Below are 22590 nucleotides of genomic sequence, written 5' to 3'. Positions count from 1 at the left end.
AGACAAACAATACCTGGAAAGTTTTGTGTTTTTGCAGCAAAACATGCCTGAATGTGTGATGGTAACGATGTAAGTTTGATCGAAACAATAACTTTATTTCTGAATTAGCTCTTCCTCTGAGTTTAGGATCAATATCATCTCTGGAACAATAGTGTTTGGTGCAAATATGTAACAAAACAAAAAAAAAGACACAAGTTCACTGATAATTTCCCTCTTTGAGTTATGAGCCACAGCAGAGGTCTGTAAGGTACTAAATGTTCTTTTCTGGGCCGCAGCAGGAGGAAGGGACCTTTGTAGGCTAATTACATTGACAGTGATCACTCCTCCCCTCAGGCCAGACATTGTCTACACTTAGTGAAAAGGTGAACAGGGTTTGCACACAGCAGGACTGGTTGGTATATCACATGTAGCTAGCTAGTGAGGCCTTCTGGCACCACAGTGCTGTTCAGTCATACTGAAACCCTGCAGGTTTCTAACACACACACAGGAACACACACACACCATCTTGATGCATTGCATTGTCCTGACTGTCGTCCCCATACATGATGCATAATATCTGTTTTGGGAATTAAAGAAAACACCTCAAATAATTCTGCATAAAAACAAACAAAATAAAAAAACCCAAACAAGAAAGAACAGAAGGTCCTGACTTTATGAGTGTTCAGGAGCTGAGCTGGCTGTTTCCTGCACATTCAATGCTAAGCTACACTGTCTCTATGGTTTCTATTTAACACCGTGTTTCTTAAAAAAAAAAAAAAGACGCCAAAGGTTTTGAATTGTTTTGACTGAAAGTGGTCCCTCCCCTAACCCTTTGCTTGCCTGTGTTGCTGGGAGCCTCAGCCTGCACTGAAGCTGGACGTTGTGTCTCTGTTGTCTTAGTGCTACTTGCAGGTCCACTAATGTTTCTGTCTCACAGAAAGTCTCCCTGACAGACGGGGAACATGGTTTTGTAGCTTTTCTCACACAGGCGTTTAACAGGAAGAGGAACATCTGCAGCGCTCCAGACTTAAGGACTTGTTGCCTTTGTTTCTGCAACTTTCTGACACACAAGCCCAAGACGTAATGTCTGTGGTCCAAAATAATTCCAGATGAATAACATGGAGATTTTTGAGTCACAGGTTTTCACAGAGCCCTGTGAACGTATTTGTATTTGTTGGAGTTCTCCACCTTTTGTTACCTTAAAACCACAAACCTGAATATGTTTTATTGGTGTTTAGCAACATACTGACAAAAAGTACCATCTAAAAATAAAGACAGCATTTTTTTTACTCTTACTTTAAGGACAGAAATTTGAAAAGTGGTGTGTGTGCTTTTGCATTGAGCCCCAATGAGTCAGTACCATTTAGAACCATGTTCTGCACGTCTTAAGGAATATTTATTTTCCATCTTTATTTGCCTGTTTCCTTTGAAACAGTTCAAAGTCAATCCTTTTGGATGGAGAGCATCAGCAAATATCAACATTCAAATCTTCCCACAGACTCTTAGTTTTTCTACCTAACATTTTGCCTTTTAAAAGATTAATGATTGTTTCAGCAGACATCTGGCACCATAAAATTACATACAGTAGTGATGCTCTGATTCCAGTGTTCTGGCTGATCACCGACCTTTATAAAGCTTGACCTGCCGATTCTGATTTTGGTCGACACCAATTGTTTTTTGTCGGAAAAGTCCTTAAATATAGCAGCAAAGTTGCTAAGTTAGTAACAGTGAGTTGACTGTTGTTAACTGGGACGTGAGCTGGTGGACAGGTTCACTCCATTAGCATGACCTGCCTGAGCTGAAAAGGTATTCAGCTTCTATGCACCACAAATCTGGAACAAACTCCTAGAAAACTGCAAAAACTGCTGAAACACTGAGTAGCTTTTGATTAACAATTGGAATATTGATCAATATACTTGATGTATTTTTGCTTGTTGGTTTTAATGATGGCATTTGAAAAGATGTCACGTTTGTTGCTTGTTCCATAATTGGTTACTGCATCATGTTTTATGGTGTGAAGCACTTGAACCACCTGGTTGCTGAAATGCGCTACACAAATAAACTTGACTTGTTCATTATTTAGTAAAATCTGGAGGCAGTAGGATTTTATGTAGGGGTATCAGAGCAACATGCATACAACACCTTTTCAGGTTTTTGTGTGCAAAACATTTTGAAACATTCTCCTTATAAATCAAGTCAAATCCAAAATATTTGCACCTGTAAAAACATGTGAAGGAGTTTAAGGGTTATGAAGACTTTTACAAGCCACTTTATGCAGAAAATAAAGGAATTAAGATTCTTGGTGAAATTCACCAAAGTGACAACACATACAAGATTGACGGAGCAAATGTTTGAAAAATAATGAATCTTAAAAAGTGTATGAACACTAAAACACTAAAAGCATAAAGCTGTTGAGTGCAATGACTTCCTTTATTCTGCACAATGTCTGCTAGGAAGTAGATTCTAAAAGCCAAAAGAAAAAATCATTCAGTTTATTTAAAGAGAGCCAAATTACAGATGAAAGGTAAGTTATAATCAAAATCCTCTTCAGTGTAAGAAAACAGCAGCGTCAGATCTTTATTCTTTATTCTTGCTTGTGCAATTTTGCTTTCTGTAACAATTAAAGGTGATGTAGAAAATCCTCTTACATGCACATTCAGAAACATGCATGTCAAAAGAGCCATTCTACACATAAGCACGATAAAACAGCCAGCTTCTGCCGCAGCCGGGCGTGTTCTTCACACGCAGGCCGAGACTTCAGAATCCTACAAGCCAAAGGAATGTCTGCAATGCTGTCAGCTGTGGTGACTCTGTCTGCATCTAGCGTGAATTCTCGTGTGTAGTACATGTAAACACGAGACGCGCTGACAGCACTGATAAAAAAAAAAAAAAAAAAAAGAAAGTCTTTGATCAGGGATGTTCCTTTCATGCAGCTTCAGGACTTTGTGCAGATGGTCTGTCTGCGTGCCAGCACACAGAGTCCTGAAGAGTTCAGGACAGCAGCTTTAATCCTGTGGTTTGTAACTCAGCACAGAGCTAAGTTCTGCTGCCTGAACAAATACTCTGTGACTCCACTCTATTAAAATCATCCTGAGAAAATCCACTCAGCCTGTCTTGCAAATGTAGCACAAAAACATCAATTCATGCACAAATCAGCCACAGTTTCTTGTTGTTGTTGTTGTTTTACCGTCTGAACTGTGGACTGAGGCTACAGTTGCATGACCCGTACAGTATGAGCTGAAAGCTAAATGTTCTGATTGAGATGTTTGGCGCCGCAGAGGTACGAAGTGTCTGTCAGGTTTTTGGACTAATCCCACTAGCATGCAGCAGCTGATAGGAAACCGGTGCGTGAACTAAAACCCTGCAGCTGGTCCAAACGCTGCAGCGGTTTCAAGCTCGGGAAGGAGAACTCAGAGTTTTGCTGGTTCCGATCACAGAGCGTACCGAATATGGATTTGTTCCGAACATCTTGTGGGATCACAATAAACGGAAACTTTTAAAACATCAGCCTAAATAACTGGAGAAAATGTCAGAATCTCGCATCTCTGTAAAGATAAAGCTCTGCAGCAGTAAAGTCATGAGATATTTCCCGTATCTCGGCACATCAAGGACGCTAAGTTATATAACTGTAATCAGAAAAAAAAGAAAAAAAACTGGGACAGCATGAAACAAACTTCTTTTAAATTGATTAAATTTGCACACATTCATCGTTTTGACCTGAAATCCAAAGGAAGTTGGGATGATAGAGATTGGTATTTTGTAGGGTTAATTCCACTTTCAGAATGCTCAGCAAGAAGAAGAAGGAGGTACTTACTTTTTAACCTTCAGTGGAGCTATGGAGATGAAACTAAAGTTTGCAAACACTGACCTCTAAAAAGGCCACTTTAGTCTCGTTTAGACCGATTTAGATGAGCTTTTAATGCTTCATGACCAACAGAAAGGTTCCCACATGGACCTGGGGGCTGAAGTTGACCCACCCATATCTTGTCTACGATCCCCTTATGGAGGTATTCAGGGACTTGTAACAATTAGGAGAGGAAGACAGGGCTGACAGACGAGTGTTCTGAAAAACACAAAGCAAAGCCTGCAGCAGCAGCAGCAGCAGCAGCAGCAGCAGCAGCAGCAGCAGCGTGTTCCGGTGCAGAGAGAGATCAGATGATTCTCCACAGCCTTTCTGACGTGAGGAATGTGATGGCAAGCAGAGTCGGATGCCAATAGTAACATATTAATGTTACACAATGACTTTTCAAGTGTTTAAAGTGTAAATAAACCCCAAATAAACAGTTTTTGGTTTGCAGACAAATCATAAATAAATCCTTAAAGCTGCAGTTTGTAACATTTATAAAAATATATATATATTTTTTCCATATTTGTTAAAACTGTCATCGTGTCAGGAGACAGATAAACGGTGAGAAAATGGCGCTCCACTGCTTTCTGTTAGTGCTAACTTGAAACAACCAATCAGACCTTGGATCTTGGCGCTGTCAATCATGATTATGTACATGTTTTTCAGCTATATTGTTAATTTAAAACCAACTTTTTGCTAACTAAATAAAATGTATCAGATGACGTAACCAGACAATGCAAAGAAACACAGAGCGTTTTGTCTTCGCTTTCCAAGTTGTGACTCAGAATCTTACAAAGGAGAAAGGTGTCTTTGTACGGCAAACAGGAATCCTCTCCTGTCTGGTTTGAAGAAAAACCAGACAACAAGACACGGAGTTTGCCTGTTATCTACCAGCTACACAACTAAACTGCTTGGTAACAACACCCCCCCTCCCCCCCTCACACACACACACACACACACACCTACACATGCACACAAGCCACTCTGGGGACAGCGATCATTCTGCAGTGACCTCCACAAAGGACTCTGAGGCTTTGGCACATTTGAGAGGCACAGTGACAATGCAGACAGCCTATCAGCATTGTGTCACACTCACAACGGTTATTTGTGCATTGAATGGAACCGAGACAACTGGAATGGGAGTCCAGAGCTTTTACAAGTTTAGCTGTGCCCTCATGAGCTCTAATCTGAACTCGCCTGATGCTATCTGGGAGTCAGACTGCCCAGTGAGGCGTGCAGCGCGCTGAGACACGGGGCTCCCAAAGAGAAACAAACACACTCTATTCTGAGTTGCGGAGGAGACAAGCTGTATGACTAACACAGCAGCTTTCTAGTCTGTGCACAAACTTCATGGATTGCGAGCTCTGATGGTGACAGATTGGTGAAGGCATCCTGGGTGCTGTGGCAGACCCAATAGTGTGAAGTCAGCCGACATGAAGAGCAACACAGGAGGTGTGTGCGTTTGAGCTGCAGACTAAACCAGGAGACGCGTATTCCTAAACCCTGAGTCACAAACTGAGACTTTCTCTCAGGGCCCCATGCTTGAGCGCGCGTCTTTCTCTCGTAGAAAGACGCCCTGTAGAGGCACGCAGCATCCCGACTGAAGATGAGGTCACGTACAGGACAGCCGAGTCTTCCTGGGCCGCCTTCCCACCTGGGCCCCACGTGCAGCAGAACAGGTTCCTTTGAGTGTGTGTACTTGGTCACAGTCATTCTTTAGTTCAAAGCTCTGGGTAATGTGCTTCTGATTCCCACAGAAAGACCTTCATCTGAGACCATTAACACTCCCCGCAGAGATGCATACTGAACAATGTCCAGGGATTAGGGATTTCTTTGAAGTTTGTGCAACTTTTTTTCATTCATGCACTTGGAATTCGGTCAAAGCAAAGCGGCTGGAAAACCCCAAACCAGGTGGCCCCAGACTTTATGTACACATGGTAGATTTTCAGGCTTGCACTGCATCATGAGAGACATGCAAGTTCACCCAAAGAAACTGGCTTTAAACCTGGGTTTAAAGCCAACAAGATGTACCACAGGCTGACTCTATACATGCACAGATGTATGTGGGTGGGGGCAGCGCAAAAAGACACCAAGTGATGAAGAGTATATATAAAAGAATGTTATCCAATCAAAGTGCAACTTTATTCCTAACTTAAAGGAAAGAGATTCAAAGAACAATTCACCAAAATCAGTCATTGGTACCTTTGTCTTATTTGGAGGCAAAGGCACCAATTTCTAGGTACCAGCTAGGTTCTGTGAAATCTAATGTAATCATTTCTACTTTTTAGGTGAATGCACCATACCTACCTCATTCACCCTCTTCCGTTTTTCATGTTTTCTCAACACAGACCCCTATACGCCACATTAAGTATTTCCCTCATTATTTCAGTTTACATCCACAGATCTGGTCTGATGACACTTCACTACAATCCAGGTGGGGATGTGTTTCAGCACCACACAGTTGCTGGTTTTGTTAGTAGCTTGTCCTCCGGGCCCTAAGCACAGACAGCAACACTCTTTAGTGTGAAAGTTGCTTCAGCTACCAGTGAGGCGTCCAAAGTTAAGTCAATGGAAGCTAAAAGGCTTTAGAGACTTCTGAGAAGGAAACAGTATGCTGTCTGTTCCTCCAGGCTACTACTTTACACAGGAGGTCAGAGTTCAGAGGATAACAATTATCTGAACTTATTGCATTGAAATTCCTCTGATTTATTATGTTGTGGGGTATTCAATCATTGAGCATGTTGCTTGGCTGGAAATTTCACAGTTAAGATAAGGCTCTAACAATAACTCTCAGAGAAAGTGATGTTTAAATTTAGTAATGCTAAACATGCTAATTGTGTCAAGGCTAAAACAAGTGTGATAAAAGTTTAAATGTGAGATGAACAGGAGTTTTTTTTCCCTTGTTTTCTATAAAATTGCATACTGCAGTGTGACTACCAGGTTTGTTTAGTTGGCAACGTAACATCGGTTCACATCTCTGCTACTGTTCTTTCATAAAACACATGGAGACGGCAAAGAGTCCTTCATCTGACCTTCAGTTGTTTTGTGAAAGGGTCTCAGGACTTATGTCGCTTTTCCCATATTATGGAGGATTTAACAGCATAAGTAGAGTTTGAATGACACAATGAAACAACTCTGTAACTTTGGGATATTTCTGACAGATTTTGTTACAATTTATTGTTAAGGCAACCAATCAGCATGGGCAGATCAAACAATGGAAAAATTATTAGAAATCTGGCAACAACATTTCTGATCGGTGCCTCTGTAAAAGGAAGGGTTATTTATTCATCAAGAAAACGTGACAAAATGTATCGAAAATTGCTTTGCTTATTTTAAGGACATGTCCATATAAGGAGCAACATTCAAGTCGGGAGAATTTTGCAGGAACTAATTTGGGAGAGGCATCTGCAGGTTTATCTCTGTCTTTTCCCAGACTCTGTTATCTTCACTTTGGCTTTGGAAACCCTTGCTGTCAACACCAAAGCTCCTCAGAAAACAATGAAGTCGTCTCAGCTCTGGTGGAATGGCACACATGGAAGAGCCCTCAGGGAACGGCTGAGTGTAGCAGTTAATGAACCCTTAGTCAGCCCCGTCTGCGCGGCGATCTGACGCTCTGCGAGCCGTCACGCTGGCTTTCCTTCACTTTGTCTTGGCGCAAACAATTACGCCGAGACAACGGAGCAGCGAAAAGTGGCTCCACAAGGAGGGAGCAGAAAATCAGCTTTTATGTCTTGGCGTCACAAGGTAAAGTGAGTGATACTGCACAGGAGCTTGTGTGTTTAGGCGTGTGTGTGTGTGTGTGTGGCAGTGATTGTGAATGCGCACCAGGCAAGATGAGACATCCTATTTCCTGAGTGGGAGACATGAAAGCAAGAACTTTTTTTTTTTACACAGTTGATATCAACACACAAATACACCATGCTGTCTCCACCCTAACATGGGAGAAAAACTCCAACCACAAAAAAACCACACACTCCAAGCAGCAGGCTGCATGCGCTCACATTCCCAACGGAGGGAAAAGTGAGCAGGATGGAAGGAGAAAAAAAAAAAGCAGGGCCGCTCTCTCCAACAAACGTCTACTTCCTGGAGCCTGGTGCAGTCCTAGATGTGACAACCGAGCTTTGTCTAGACAGAAACAAATGCTTTGCTCACCAGACAGGAATTCAGTGAGACCACAGCCCCTCCATTTCACACCACCTTTAGGCTGCTGCCCTCACATGGCTCACAACAAGCAAGTTACACTCACCATTGTCTAAATGATCCAGCATTTATAATCCCAGCCATCTGCACCTCCCTGTTATTCAGCAACACAACAGATAACAGTGAGCCTAATTAAACAGGATGCACTATTTTTGCCTTACCTCGTGCCTGTCAGCGAGGAAAAACCTTCAGGTTTGCTTTCTTAACTGTTATTACAAATATGACACAGCTAACATATTTGGAATATTTTTAAAAACAGGAAGGGCTCTAATCTTGTCTCCACTTTCCTCTTTTGTTCACACCTCCAGACGAACACATCTTAAAAGTTGATTGTCTACAAGCCTGGAGGCAAGCCAAAAGTGGGGACGACAATTTATAGACTTGCTGGTAAACCTTTCCTCTCCAACCCTGGTTCCAGACAGGTTTCAGATCTGAATCAAATGAATCGTTACCAGGCCTTTTCACCCTTGATGGCATGCTGAAGAAGTTACTCAATCATTTGATTCAGTTGTGTTGGGGCAGGGATGGATCTAAAGCCTGCAGGATGGTAGGTTTACAGGACCAGGGTTGGAAACTTCTGCTCCATAATGTTGGAAGAGAAGTTCTGCCTAACAGTCAAACCAAAGTCAGAAGAAACAGAGTGCACATACTAACAATGCGGGGGGGTTTCACCGCTCATAGTCCGGTTGGGGACCAAACCTGCAACATGTGTTACATTCTCAGTTGTGTGGTTCTCTTTCACACTGCACTGAGTCAAATCAACCAAACCGTTCTAACAACCTGTTCCCCGCCTTCGCATGAAGATGGCGCTGCACCAACAACCACTTAAAGAAACAACACAAACCTCTGAAGAAGTCACTGAGCGGAACCGTCAGATTTCTAGCTGCTGTAGGATTTCTCTTCCTCTTTGGCAAAAAAACATTTCTCCCACCAGCTCTAGACTCACGCGTTTGTTATGGTTGTATTTACCCAGAGTGCCCTGCGCTGTAGTCCGCTTCCTGCTTTTGGATTCACATAAGCATTCAAACTGCATCAGAGTTCACTTTAGTCAAACAGAGATGTAGGTCTGTAGGGTCATCAGGGTTTGGCACATTAACTGGACTTTCTAGGCAAACGAAAGAAAGCTGAATTAAAGCAGACTGAACAGAACTGGTGTGAATGCACTGCATGTAGTAGTTTATTGTTTTTTCAGTTCATAAAATATGTTCTATTTCTGGTTCTCTTTCACACTACACTTTTGGTTTGTCTCTTGCCACAATCCAAAAAAACTGACGTATATCTGTTTCTTGTTCATGGATAAAGACGGAGCAGGTGATGGAAGCTGGATTGGAGACATGAATTGGTGTAAAATACTTGCAAAATGGGAAGCTTTCAAGACTGCCTATGTTCCAACTTCCACCCAACTTTAGATCCTGTTCTTTCAGGAAGTAGCTTCAGCCACTAAGTCTCATTTCATAATGAACAAACAGCACCATGGAGACAAAGGAATATTACAGACAGGTCAGACATAAAGCTGAGGAGACGTTTCAACAGGGTTAGGTTCTAAAACGTAACCCTGGTTTTAAGAAGGATGGAGCTAAATGCAGGAAGGAATCCTGTTGACTCAGGCTAAACTTCCAGCTGACCACAAACTCCAGAGCTACAACAGGGTTGGGACCGAGCCACTTTTTTCACTTTTAATATTTCCCGGTACTGATCCAATACAGAGAAACAGCTGGATTGACTTTAAACGTAGACATAAATGTACTTAATTACAAATTTATCTTATAACTCTGCTCCAGTACAACTCACTTGAACACATCAATAGCTTCTCGAGCTTGGTCAAACATGTAAAAACAACTTTAATTTGTTCAGTCAAAGCGTAGTGAGTAGAACAGCCAATGTAGAATAAATAGTAAAGAAACTGAAACTGACAAAAATTATAGGTTGACTATCTTGGTCAAACATGAAAAATAACCAGCAAAAAAATCCCTTCTCTCAAATGGTTCACAAAGTGCATTTAGGAATTGCAAAGACAATGTAAAATAAATAATAAAGAATAACGTCGCTCAGAGCAAAAAGCATAGAATTAGACTGAATAGATCTTATGGAGTATGGAATTATACTCGATCTAGAACGTTTTTCAACATCAGGACAGATACAGATGTTAATATCAGATCAGTGCATCTCTAAGCTACAATGGACTGGATTAGATTTGTCATTCCCGGTCCAGTCAAAGTCCATCCCACCTGGGCTGTCTTGCAAAGAAGAATGTGCACAAATGTCAGTGTGTAGATGTGCAAAGCTGATAGAGATGTGCCCAGAAGATTAGCTGCTCCAACGGCAGTGAGAGGTGTTCCTAACAAAGCATTCACTCAGGAGGCTTGAGCAGAAATGGACCTCACACCTGCATCACACTTGGGAAATGCAAAGAAACCGCTGCAAGTGCAGCATGAAAAGAAAGATTCTGACTCATTTGATTCAGCATAGCAGAAGAATGAGATCACCCTCGTGTTTCTGCTGTTGGCGGGAGAGAAGTGGATCTAATCAGAACCCGGCAGGTCCGACATGAAGACGGTGGCTGCAGATAGACACGCTTGTTACTGCTGCCTTCTGATGGCTTATCATGATGAACGGGACACAAACGTACGGGGAAGAATGAAGTTGGGGGGCGGGAGGGAAAAGAGGCTTCTGACCTCAGTGACACCACCTCCACCTCCAACTCCAACTCCACCTCCACCTCCACCTCCCATTCTCCTTGATGTGAACTTTGGAGCACCCTCCAGCTGAGTGAGCACTAAAGTCTGCATAATGAAGCAGGGAGAGGCAGAGGCGCAATAGAGACCCCCACTACTGATTACAGCTTTTGCAAAGTCACCTCGTTGCCTTGGAGCCACCTGATCACTGGCACATGCTGGCGCCCTTTGGACGGCCATGTTAGAACCATAAAGCATGCATACAATAAAGCAGATAATATTAATCAAAAAAGAATCCCAAACATCCAACACACCTACAACACACGGTGACAGCTCCTTTAGTCACCACATGCAGACAGGGAGGATTCCTAAATGTCTCAGTGAATGCAGGTTTAAAGGGATTAATTGTATTCACAGCTACAGCCAGCAACTTTTAATGACAACGCCGTTGCATGTACAATACACAGATCAATGTGGAAAAACGAGATCTGCTGCCCTGATTCATTTTAATCTCGCTGGTGTTTACATGTGCACAAAAATAAACAGTAGTCAGCCAATGTTCCCAGTAAGGTTACATTCCCATATAAATACAGCAAATATGAGATTAGTAATGACAAACTTCACCTTTTTTGGTGGAATGTAAACCTCGAAACATTTGAATATTATTAAAAACTTACTTTTGTAAGTCATTTCATACTATAAAGAATCGCTACATAAAGTGACTTGGCCAAGCAATAAATCAATTAATCGCATTATAAATTAAAACTCAGTCATTTCCATTTTCATTTTTCTCTTTTCTACTAAAAACTGGATGAAAAGTTTTCAGTCTGGTCCTTTTTTTTTTTTGAAGGAGAATTTTAGAAACTCCATAATTCACTTTTACTTGTTGTTTTGTTGATTTATTTTTGGACATTTAAAATGTCTCCCAGTTCCAGTGTTAAAATTTATTGACCGTTCAGAATGTGTTCTTGCATTGTTTTGCCATTCACCGTTATATGACTTGCAAATGGTCTAAAAACAACAACGTTATCGCAATAACGTTATCGTTATCGCAATAACGTTATTGTTATTGGTCATCGCAAAAACTTCTGGGACAATTTATCGACCTACAAAACTTGTGAGCGTGACAAATATTACAAGCATTTCTTTCTTGTGATTTTGATGGCTATAGACTGTACTAATAATCCATAATTTGGTACTTTTGGAAAAACAGATTATAAACTAAGATCAATAAATGAAAAGTACATTGAGTTCAGCGGGTTTGGTTGACGCTTCTTCTGCATGAGTTTTTGCATTAGTGCGGCGTAGCATGGCTGCCTGTGATTCTTACTGAGGTGTGATGGAAACCCAGGTTGCTTTGATAGTGGCCTTTGTAATCCTCTCAAGGGTGTGATTTTTTTCCCTTTTTCCTTCCACTCAACTTTCTATGAATATACCCTTTTCAATTTTTTTAAGTTTTTAAGACACTGAATTTGGTGGCTTTCAGCATCTGTAAACCCTAACCATCAAAGTTAGCAAAAAAAAAAAACTCTCTGAAATCAATCAGAGCTGCACAATGGCACAGTTTGTAGCACTGTTGCCATGCAACAAGAAGGTCCTGGGTTCAAATCCTGGCCTAGGGTCCTGTTGCATGGAGTTTGCATGTTATCCTGATGAACTCTTTAGTGCAGTGTGCTTCAGTGTCAACAGGCTTTGACTCCTGTACTGCAAAAACAAAACCTCTGTTCTGTGGCAGTGCAGTTATTCATGTACTGAGCCTGTTTACAGAATCCACAGCAGCAATGAGAGACACTGAGAGATACAGAGTGTTATGTTCCTGTCCTGACAGTTAGACTGTAAATAAGGGGTGGGGAGGAAAGCAGATAAGTGTGCATGCAAACTAAAATGCTCCATAAAATTCCCCTTTGTGAGCAACTTTTCAGAGAGGAGATCTGAGTGACCTGACCTGCTGTGTCACCATCGCTGAATATGAAAGTCCATCCGAGCGCTCCGGAATGCATTTTACAACAAACCGGTAGATCATTTATACGAGTGAGAATCTCCTTCCCGGCAACGGGTCACTGGGACCCGAACAGGTCCGCTCACTCTCAGCAGTGGGGAGATATGCGGTTTAATTGCGATGCGAGCTATTAGCTGAAACTCTAATGACAGTCGAAATGAAGATGACAAGATACGATACTTAGCCACAGTCTGGTGCAGAGCTCACACAGAGGCCGACGTTTCCAGCCATGCATTCTGGAAGCGCTTCATTCAAAGCAGCGACCAGGATCTCACAGGGAAAGTATGTGCGGGCCGGTTGGAGCGGTTTGTTTTCAGAACGGCGTTAACTCCAATGGAACGCGGCTGCAGACCCGAGCAGCATACCACCCTGCTTCTCCCCTAATGAACATCAGTCAAAAGCACATTTTCACAGACCACTGAATGTATGCTTCCAAGGCAAAGCAATTAACTTATTTCTGGACTGGAAAATATTTCCTTTTCCACTGTCTTGTGAGGCAGGGAGGGCGGGAATTTTAGGACGGGGGGGAAAAAAAAAAGAAAAAGAAAGAAACATTGAAGTGGAGAAGAGCAGCTTGTACAGGAATGCCAGGCATGTAACCAGTGGCTGGGCTACCTCTGGGCAGGGTGACATCCCGGCAGCTCCTCGCTCTTCCTCTCTTAGCTGCCAGACCGTAATGTTTGTTTAACTGGGACCAACGATTCCCTGAACGGCCGAAAACGGAGAGGATCGGCGCGGCTGGAATTCCTGCCCGGCTGACACGTGGCAAAGGAGAATCCTGAACTGGGACACGGCACATCGGCCAGCTGGATGGACTGGATACTGTCAAAGCCCAGCAGGCGTGACAGAGTGCACTTCCTGTTGCTTTGCAGAGAGGCATGCTGCATTTTCACTACAAATGTGAGCAAAGCGTTGCGGTTATTCCGCTAATGTCAAAAAGCACAATTTGGCAAATGCAGTGTTGCAGTGTTTCCATTAAATAAGAAACGCAATTAGAATCACAAATGTTTTTTAAAAAGTCATTAAAAAACACGCGGCGCCATCATCCTCCTACCATTTCCTGTCGTCTTCACACATGAACAAATTTATTCATGTGTGGTTTTTATTGCATTTCTTATTTAATGAAAACGTTGCAAAACTGTATTTTTTTTAAATTAGCGGAATAATAAATTTTTGTCCACATTTGTAATGGAAACAGAGCTGGTGACAGCAGTGCAGTAAAATCAGTCTGTTCCTACAGTAAAAGAGTGATTCACTCCAAAACAAAATGTCTGCAGCTTTACATGAACAAAAAGCAGAAACTGCTATAAAATATGCTCTGGTTTCCATTTGGAGGATATGCAATTCTATTATTATTCTTTTTTAAAAATTGTCCTGCATTTGGCCTATTGACTCTTTAATCTTGTCCTTTTGGAGGCAAAACATAACTACTGCTTGAGTAGCTGTAGAGTACCCTTTGGACTTGGACGTACTGTTTGCTGAGAAGCAGTCAATGCAGACGATGACTGATTACTGTGTTCTGTCAGAGGAGCAGAGGACGGACAAAGAAAAACAGTCTCTCTTACTTCCTGTGTTTATACAGAGCTAGCCACCCTCAGAGGCTACATTAGAACTACATTATTGCTTCTCCAGGAGCCATCCTTGAAATGTAACCAACTCCTACACAAGAACATGTTCTGTACAAGTGGATAACTCTCCCAATCTGGGACGGACAGGATGCTGCTTTTGCTTTCGGTTCTTCAACCATCAGAATGGAGCAAAGTTCTATTCTATCCGTTCATTTTCCAGAATTTCATGAGCTCCTGTTTCATGGAACTTCTTTAGAAATGGATTGTGGACTCTGACATTAGCCTTGTGCTGCTGTGCTGCTGCTACATGTTTAGCATTAAGATGCTATTTCAGGCCAGAATAGCTTCACTGACAGCCCATAACTTGAACACAGCAATAATGTTTTTTCCAGCGTCCCATCAGATCTTTTTATGAAGCAAAGATAAACCCTCTGTGAACCGTCAGAGAAACAGCGTTATCGTCCATCACTGTTTGTTTGCCTATATAGTTGGTGCGTCAGATTTACGGGACGTAGTAGAAACACAAAGCAAAGATTCCTGCTTGGGACTGTAAAAAAAAAAAAAAAATGCAATAAGCATTTTAATGCCTTAAAATCCATGTAATTAATTCATTGAAATTAAAATGTTAACCATCATCCACGACTCTTTGAAAATGTTGAAATTAATGTTATGACATTTAATTTCCCTCTCCGAAGTGTATATTACTAAGTCATGTTAATAGCAGTAAAATATTGCAGGCCTGTGAAAACATTAGACCATGTAATCCATTGTTATTTAAAATGTTGGCGTTGAAACCACAATACCAAGCAACCAGTATTATACATTCTCATATTGTGAGGATCTCATACAAGTTTGTGCAAACTGCCAAATGTTATGTGGATTTGTCAAGGCCTGGAACAAAGTTCAGCACAACACCTGCCAAGAGAAAAAAAACTCCAATAAATGCTTCTTCCATTGTAGTTTTGTTTGGAAAAGACTGTTAAGCAGGAACTATTACAACAGGTGAGTTATGACTACTCCCTAAAACACACCCACTTTAATCCAGCAAACTGGTGAGCCATGAAGGAATTTGCATGAGTTTCTGCAGCAATACTTGGGGTAAATAGGTCAAGAATGTCAAAGAAATGAACATTTAAAATCTTGGGTTTTCGTTCATGTTGACAAATCAAATTTCTGTTTCAAAACTGCAAATTAACATGATGTCAGGACAGCAGGAGGTACAGTATGTTCTTTAAGTTCACATTTTAAACTTTCTTCAGCATCTTCTGTCAGTGATAAGAGCGGTTGCTACTAGAATAATACATGCAGCAGTCCTGGTGTGCAGTGGGGAATGCAGACACTTGCCTAAATGTGGAACTTCCAAAACTTTGTGAAAGAATCCACACTCGTTTTGTAACATAGTTATCGGAAGCTAAAGGGAAAGAAAAACAGAGCAACGCTGCTGTAATACCTTCCGTCTTCTTGCTAACATGGTTAGCATACCTCACATTCCTAAAAAGCAATGTCTACTGTACTTTAGAGGATGCAGATCTGCAACTTAACTTTGAGCTGGAAAGGCAACAAATACTAAAATCCAGCTTTTCTCCCCAGAGATTAAATTCCAAACAGAATAAATCAGGAACTTTGTTGCACTCTATGTTGCCTGCCTAAAGTTTCGCTCTCCCTCGCCCTGCCGCAGCATAAATGAGCCACGTTTTGACATGCCATAGAAAATACTTTCATTTTAAAAAGGCTCTTACATCTCTGTGCTTCCTCTGAATTAATTTCACTGATACAGAAAATGTTTCACTCGACAACAGCGTCCACACTGAAGAGCATATAAAAGGAAGTAATTTAGAGTCTATGCATCAGTCAGCGTAAGCCAACCAGTCTGATAGTCATCAACTGATTTTTCAGGGCATCTCCAGTACATATTGTGTGTTGTGTGCATGTTGCCGGGGCTGGTGGGTGGTAATGTGCAATCAAGTTATTTTACTTAAATTGTTTATCTCTGTGCAGATATTTTCATGTAAATTTGAATTGATATGCAAATATCTACACTTTTCTAATAAGAACTAATAAACTTTCTGTTTGCCAGATCATTTGAAAATTCTGAGCTCGGCAGGGAACGAACCTCTTAGAGTTAGTAATGCACTGACAAATTAGCCAAAATTACTTTCATTTTGGGAGATCAGTAATCGGCCAATACTTAAATGTGAAACCGATTTTATATATGCCAGCAAAAATTAGCAACTGTTCCCTTTTGCTATGCCATGAGAGCGGGAGAACCGACAGACCCCGCCCACCAGGTTACATCTGCATATCTGCGTTTAGCAATAATCACCTCACTGTACCCAACTTAGCAACTTTGTTGCTATATTAAGCAACTTTTCAGACAAATGAAATCGTAATCTACAGGTCTGGCTTTTTAAAGATCATTGGTCGGCCAGAAAACTGCAATCAGTGCCCACCCACCCATTAATACATCTCTAAAGCCATGTCCAAAATCTATCTAAAGTTAAAAATCACACATACAACTCATGCCTGTAATTCCATTCACCCCTCAGAAGTGAAGTTAGTGTCTTTCCAGGCACTTGTTTGAAAAGCTGCTCCATAGTAACAGGATCTGCAGTGACCTAGTTGTGGAAGGAGCTGATAATATATCATAAGAACAACAGGGAGGGTGAGATTACACATCTGAATCCCCGATCCAGTAGTTTCATGTTGCACATGTAGTGCTGCTCAACAGAAATGCATTTATAGAAGATATCTTCCGGTTCCGTTTAGACACCTTATTATTTTGTAATATTCTATGATGCTACTCTTCGTTGAACATTTAGCAGCTGCTGAAAGCCTCCAACGATTCTGATGCAGAAGCTTGATGCAACTCTCTGCCCTACTTCAAATCCAACCAGTATTTGCGTTACAGCCACGCAGACAGGAGTGCTGATCTGAGGGGCCTGGCCGGAGCCCACCCAGAGAAACCCCAGCTCAACCCCAACAACTGGCGATCCACCAGTAACCTCGGGAACATGAATCTCTGTTAGGAGAGTGAATTATTTTTGGAAGCAACATGTTCTTGTTCCTGGGAACAGGGCAGTTCTGAAAAAGGGCAGAGCATGTGGGAACAAAAGGTCCCCCGATTCAATCACTGCTGTCTTCCAAGAATGGAAACAAAAATAGATTTCTTTTAAAGATTTTGTGTTCCCACCCTTTCAGGATGAAGTGGAATGCATCGTGCATTGTCTGCAGGCAATAAAGAGCCCACATGTAGACATAAATTACTGTAAACACTGCAAACACGTGGTTCCGAAACGCAACGGGCAGAATGAGAGCCGTCCCGCTGGCCGTGGAAGCGAGCCATGGAGTGAGTATTAACCACATGAGTTCCTGCTTAGGGGGAAAGCCACTCCCAGAACTGAATCCAGTGAGTAGGAGTTTGAGATTGCACATGTATGTGTGTGTGTGCGTGTGAGAAAAGTTGAGGCATTTTTTGTGGAAGGGTGTGTGTGTGGGGGTGGAAGGGGGCGGGGGGTTGTTCAGGAAGCAGACATGGTGCAAGCAAGCAAGAGGAAAGAGGACGTCCATATATGTCCAGATGCCTACGAAACGGGAAAGAGTCATCTATTCCAGCACTGGGATCTCCCTGGGGTGTAACAAGGGGGGTAATATTCAAACATCCTCCTGAGTGAGCAAACACACACATATACACACACCCTGCTGCTCAGAATCCTACCAAACCCCGAACCTGACATAATTCTGACACGAACCCTTCTGGCTTTCATCAGACGCGTCACCCGAAACCCCTTCAGCAGCTGTGGGAAATTCAGAAGTTATGGTCAAATTAATGATTTCCCTCGGAGGCCGACTGACCAGCCGGCCGACGACTTTCTGTTTCTGCCAGGTTTGCACAATAAATAGCAGCCCAGCAACCAGCTAGCAACACACCTGGACAAAAGCAAAAAAAAGGGCCTTTGTTCAACACCTGCACCAGTGTCACTGATTTACTCTCAGCCATTTAAACGCTGGGTGCTCACGGTAAAACACGTCTTTGTTGCTGGTGGTATTTATTTAGCTCTTTTGAGATGAATTTGAGCCCTGACCTTTCTGCGCTATCTGGATGTGAAAACGTACTAGTCGCTAGAATAACTGTAAGGTCACTCCAACACCACACATAAGAGCTATTTGCACTTGAAAACACCAACAGCACTAGAAAATAACTGCACACGTACATCCAGATACTGGTGACCAGGTGACTCCCAAACTATGAATCTCTGAAAGGCGTTCACAATACTGGCCCTCAAAGTGAGGCCCAGTTACAAACTAATAGACTGACCAATACTGACACCATGTGGTGACTTTTTAAAATGAACTGTGAGTTTATTAACAGTAGACTTTTTTTTTTCTTCATTTTTCTCTTTCTTGGGCAGGGGTGCCCAAAGTGGAGCCCGGGGGCCATTTGCAGCCCCTGGACTGATTTTGTGTGGCATCTGAAATTCAAGAATGATACAAACTAATCTCCCTCATGAACAGGCTGTTGATGCAAATAGAGACTTTTTTTATTTTTAATTTAGGCAAAATTATTCTTAAAGTATTTAAATTGTCATATAATGGAAATTGTTAGGTACAAGACAAAGTCTGTTTTTTTCATGCTCTTTAAATTTTATAGTAGATAAAACCACATCTAACCAATGACTTTTACTCTGATTGCAGAGAATAAAGTACATTTTTCAAAAGAATTTGCCAATCCAACGCTTTTATCTTGATGAGAAACCTTTTCAGTTATGTGCAAAAGCTAGAAAGGACTTTACACTTTACATCAATCAGTAGGTTATCAGACATTATGTGTATGGCACCATTTGACAGAGGAAGAGCTGGAATTGGACCAATAACTACTGTACCCAACAGGCTTTGGATCCACACTGAGCTACATGAAATCAGGGAGAATGAAGGAATCCAGGAATTACAAAGTGGGGGGAGGAAAATAAGGCCATTCACCAATCTTTGAAAAGCCTGACCTGCCTATTCTGATTTTTTTCTGATTTACATTTGAAAACTTGTTATGTTGGCAACAGTTGGGTGACTATAATTAACCATGTGTAAGACCTTCTAAAATCAAGAAAATCTGTGCTAATTTATGCCCTCCTCGTTTTTACTATGCAGATGATCTCTTGGTTGTACCAAACCCTGACACATCCCTGCCTCACTTGATGGATACTATTGAGTCACATTTTAAACGTATCAGGCTGCAGGCACCTAAAGACATGAAGTATTTGGAGGAAATTGCTAATCCTGTATTTTAAAAATGAAACAAAAGTGGGACAAAATACAATTTACTCTATTAGGGGAGATTAATATTATTAAAATGATAGTGGCACCTAAATGTAACTATTTGTTGATCATTCTACCAATTATAATCACCCCCACAATCTTTAAACAACATTTTATATAACTGTTTTTTGGCAAGGGGGGAAAAAAGCAAAAATCAAACTGAGTAAACTTTGGTCCACTAAGAAAAAATGAGAACTCAGCTCATCAGATCCGAGGTGGTGTAGATTATCTTCTGCAATCACTAAGCTGGATAAATAGTGGAAATGTTCCAATAAAGGATCAGAATTGCTGGATATTGACAGTGAGTTATGTTTACCAGTTAGTTCAAAGGAGAAATTGTTTGAAAGGGATGACACCACCAGTCCAGCCCTCATGCACTGTGTTTGGACCAAAGTACATAAAATTATCACACCATCCAGAGAAGTACGCCCCCCGGTGGTTGCTCTCTGCCATTTGCACTGGAAAAAGACCAGTATATTGGAAGAATGGAAATCAAGTGGTTCATCTACCACAGGACCATTTAAATCATATGAAGAAAAAAGGAGTGAATAGAAATAGGAGGGTAAACAACACTTCTGGAAATATTTACAAATCAGAAAGTGTGAAATCTTAGCCTTATATTAGCTCAGAAAACCCTGTCTCAGACCACTTGAAGCTACCACAAGAACAAAGCATGACTTCCTGTTTTTAGAAATTAACCAAACTGCCAACTAGTGGCAAATTCACAAGTGTTCAGCTGTCGTGGCAAACAGACCTGGGAATCAGTACAGGACAGGAACATGTGGAAAGTATGTTACAATGAGTAACACTTCCCTTTGCTACAATCAGTCTGACTATTTTTTATGTTGAATGGTTCAAACATAGTGAATGCTTAGTTCATTTCTGTATTTTTTGTCCTGCGGCTATTTTGATTTGACAATTTCAGTGGTCACTCAGCTGAAGGCTTGGTATGGTTATTAAAGTTAGTCAATGTTAACTAGCAGTGATCATCTCATTGTTTTGGCGTTGACCTCTTGTACTCACAACAAAATTTGGTGTTTCAGTTCAGCAGCACATCTTATGTTGTGAGACACAAATTAAAATTAGAGAATTAAAGATGGCTGACAATTTATATTTAGTTAGGTTATTCTTATCTTTTGCTTATCAGAGATTGGGTTGCCGAGGTAATACGTCCAAGAGGGAAATCTGGACATCCTGCTCCCCCAGTTTCAAACTCCACCTCCTTCTTGGGGATCTCACAGTACTCCAGGACCTGAAGGGATGTATACAAAAATTGGGATCTGCCCTGGAGTTCCCTGCTACCCCAAAACCTCCAAAGGGAAATGCCCTGATCAGAAACACCAACCAACCACATCAGCAGACTCCAAACTCCCAAAAGATTCTGCAACTCTAGTAAATAATAACTTGTATTCTCTTGTTGAAAACTGAACATCTCTGTGAATGTAGCCGAAGTATTACTAAACTTTAGTGAAAGAGTACAACCATTCAGGCTTTGAGAGCAGGTAGAGAGAAGAGCATTGCGTTTTTACTCTTTCAGAGAGTAAATTGTATTTTATTTAGTACAGAATTAGTAATATCCTCCAAATTTTGGCTAAGTTGGATTCCCAAATACTTCATGTCTTTACCAAAATTGCGTGGCACACTGATGTCACTGGCTGCAGATTTGTTCCAGCTGATTCTGTAGCCTGAGACTTTTAAAATAGGACTGTAAATTTCACCGCGCTCTCAAGAGGGCAGCAGATTACAGACGGTCTTCAAAGTCTGACCTGGAATATGAAATACTGGTGGGGACAGGGCCTGCTTAATTATAGATAAAGTGCGTTTGCAACCGGAGCAGCCTCACAAATATACAAAAAGCCCAGGATGCCTGGCTTCCCCAGAGCCTGCAGGCAAAGACACCTACTTACCTTTAAGGAAGTAGTTTGGATGGAGAATGTACCAAAAGTGTTCCTGAGCGTTTGGTCAGCAAACATCTGGGGGAAAAAAAAAATAAAGAAAAAGTTAATAACCTCATCCTGCTAGGTAAATTGTGAGACAAGAGAAGCAGAGAACAGAAGCAAACAGTCCAGCAGAGAGTAAACAAGGCCGTCAGTACATGAGGTGACACTATTTACTTCATCGCCATCTGTCAACCACTGAAAACTGCAGTGGGTGGGAAAAAACCTGCTCTGTGCTCCACTTGCTTCTATTTCTCCATTCCAGCAAAACCAGTTGGGTGACCAGTCAGTCCTGTGGTCAGACTGTGGTCTGTGTGCTGAGTGGAGGCAGCTAACATGTGAACTAAAAGGTCTAACCCTAAGCCTAAAATTTAACTGACACCATTATAAAAAAAAACAACTTCTAACATATAGTCCTATATCTAAACCTTTAATGTGAAATACAAAGAGTAAATACATTTTAAAAAACTTTCTAATGACCCTATTATCTTTTCTTCATCTGCATAAGATTAGCTTTAAAGAAACAACCCTAAGCAATAGACTAGTCTGAGAGTTTATCACAGGATCAAGTTGTTTCTCAGCTTCTCACATTACGTCCCATTATCTGACTCAAGCAATGTTTACAAAGCTTCCCGCAGGGAAATATCAAGGTACAATTGCAAAATGTAATTTGTAATCAATTTAATCAAAGTCGCTTAACACGGAATTTATTTATTTTGTGTTTACATTTTTGTTGGTTTATTGTTATTTAATGCACATGCACAGCAGCAGAACGTTACTCCATGTATATTTAAAACTTAAAGTTGCCATTCACATGCCATATGCCTTCTATATAATCACAAAGAACACATAGAACATTTAATAAGGTTTAGAATTGTGTCAATGGTTTACGCTGTATTACCTGCTGCCTCTTGTCCTTGCTAAGCGACAGCTCCTTTCCTCCTCTGGTTTAATATTTACCTCAGTAACAACACAAGGGGCCGTGAGAGTTGAGCGTTTATGGCCGTGTGCAGCACATTTAACGCCACACAGCCACCATTTATCTCCAGCTAACACTCCCTGGGGAAATCCAGAT

At 41.4% G+C, this 22590-nt stretch overlaps 1 protein-coding gene across 2 annotated transcripts in view; it reads right to left on the bottom strand.

Annotated features, from left to right (window-relative positions):
- The window catches only part of LOC102218202 (guanine nucleotide-binding protein G(I)/G(S)/G(O) subunit gamma-12-like), a 37535-nt gene that overhangs the window by 6978 nt on the left and 7967 nt on the right, over nucleotides 1–22590 (bottom strand). The window contains exons 2-3 of one of the 2 annotated variants that reach the window (XM_023339984.1): nucleotides 22417–22574; nucleotides 21486–21551 (exon numbers count right to left, since the gene is read on the bottom strand). The gene's annotated coding sequence lies outside the window, so the exon portion shown is untranslated. The remainder of the gene's footprint in view (nucleotides 1–21485; nucleotides 21552–22416; nucleotides 22575–22590) is intronic. The other variant, XM_005805946.2, reaches the window with a different exon arrangement.

This window comes from Xiphophorus maculatus, chromosome 9 (assembly GCF_002775205.1).
Source record: "Xiphophorus maculatus strain JP 163 A chromosome 9, X_maculatus-5.0-male, whole genome shotgun sequence".
Lineage (NCBI taxonomy): Eukaryota > Metazoa > Chordata > Actinopteri > Cyprinodontiformes > Poeciliidae > Xiphophorus > Xiphophorus maculatus.
The sequence above is the reverse complement of the archived record's forward strand: the minus strand, read 5'-3'. Positions and strand labels throughout refer to the sequence as shown.